Source organism: Melanerpes formicivorus, unplaced genomic scaffold (genome assembly GCF_026170545.1).
Source record: "Melanerpes formicivorus ecotype bairdi unplaced genomic scaffold, bMelFor1.0.p_v2 SCAF_47, whole genome shotgun sequence".
NCBI classification, from domain to species: Eukaryota; Metazoa; Chordata; class Aves; order Piciformes; family Picidae; genus Melanerpes; species Melanerpes formicivorus.
This window is the reverse complement of record NW_027142399.1, coordinates 2,505,428-2,507,317: the sequence shown is the minus strand read 5'-3', so window position 1 is coordinate 2,507,317 and position 1,890 is coordinate 2,505,428.

The window sequence follows — 1,890 nt, the reverse complement described above, 5'->3', positions numbered from 1 at the left end:
TCCCCTTGTAACCAAACAGCCCTCCCCTCCCCCCCCTCCCAAGCCCAGTGGAGAAACCCATGTGGCTAGTTGCAGTCAACTTGGGAGCTTTACTAGCCCAAAAGAAAATTGCTGGCAAATTGGAACCAGATGCAGCATTGGAGACATAAAAATATAGAACCCAAAACCAAACAAAAAAAGACCCCAAACAAACAATAAAGAAAACCACCCCCAAACACACCCCACCCCCCAGCACACTCCTGAGCAGGGAAAGTTGTAGCAATGCTGTTTAGCCAAGCAGCCCCGATGCTGTAGACAGGGCGTTTCAAGTTGTCACCAGCAAACCCTAGGTGACTTGTGTGTAAGCAGCGTTTCAACACCCCTCACCGGTCCTGCGCCTTTCAGGCTGCCGGTGGAACTGCTCCTCTTTGCGCACACAGCAGCTGCTCTTGCCTCTGGCTGCGCCACCCCCACCTCCCCCTCACCCCCATTCTTAAACAGGGTGCCAGCAACACAAACAGGGGCTCAACACCCACCAAGAACGTTCTCCAAGGTGGTGGTGCTGGCGCTCGGTGGTGGGGAGAGGCTGACAAGTGCTCCTTGCTCGTAAGCCCTGTCGGACAATCGCTCGAACAAATGGAAGGGTGGAAAAAGCTGGGAGCCCTGTGAAATGTGCTCTTTTCATGTTTGCTATTTATTAGATACACTAAGAGAAAACAGATTGGGGTGAGTCCCAAATGCAGGCAGAGCATTAAAGGAGGCATGGGTACGCTCCAGCAGTTGCAGCTGAATTCGATTAAAGACGTCACCGAGGGCTGCGAGAGAGGCAGGGGTTACCTGATACACTCACCCCGAGGTTGCTTTAGGATGAATTAGAACACAATTCATTTTATTTTAATAGGTCACTATAAGATTAACTGTTTAAGGATGGAGCTGTGCTGTAAATGTTTACATCAAACCCCAAAAGAAGGCAGCTTTGCTCGCTGCTTGTTTGGAAGTAATGTTTATTGCGTTTTAAAGTCCCTCAAGATGTTAATTAGGAATAAAGGGGAAAGTATCTGGAGTGCTTGACATGTAGCCACACACACACACACACACACACACACACACTCTCCTGTGCTTTGGTTTCTCCTTCCTAGGAGGGAAATGTGGTGATTTGTAACTGGCCATCTCCATTTCCACATGTTATGGGAAAATAATGACTACAACTTCCCCACCCCCCTCCCCACCTCAACCTCTTCCCCCCCTTCCCCGCTCCTCTTTTGGTCCTGGTCCACAATTTGAAGGCACTTTGTGACCCCAGATGAAGCAAAGCCTGCAGTGATGACTCTGAGCAGCCCAGTGAGATCAGCCACGTTTATTTGGGAGGGGAAAAAAAAAACCCTTGAAGACCCATCTGTGACCAAGGGGTAAAAATCTCACAGGCAGGAAGGACTTCCAGACTCCTTCCTACTTTTCTGTTCCCAGCGCAGGGACTGTGCCTTTGAACTTGCTTTAGCCAGCCCACATTTCTCTCAGGGACAGGTCCAAGAGCTTTGACTAAAAATAGCCTCATGATTTTCCCCCCTCAGGAGTGAAAAGGTGAAGCAGAGAGCTGCCATGGAGGGATGTTCATCTGATTTTTCACCTGGTGTACTCCTGGGGAGAGCTTTGGGATGAGATGAAAACCTCTCTGTGGCTGCAAATGTTGGTTTCTTTTTCCCCCCTGTGCTATCTTTAAGCAACATCAAACACAATAGGTAAAATTCAATGAGAGCTGTTGAATTTAATGATCATTAATCATAGTAGAACCCTCTTACTGAAATGGAAATATTGATTCAAGAGAAAATCCTTACCTGGGGACTTCATGATCTCTGCAGGTCCATCCCAACCCTGTGATTCTCTGTGATTTTCCTTCAGAGCTGATGAAAA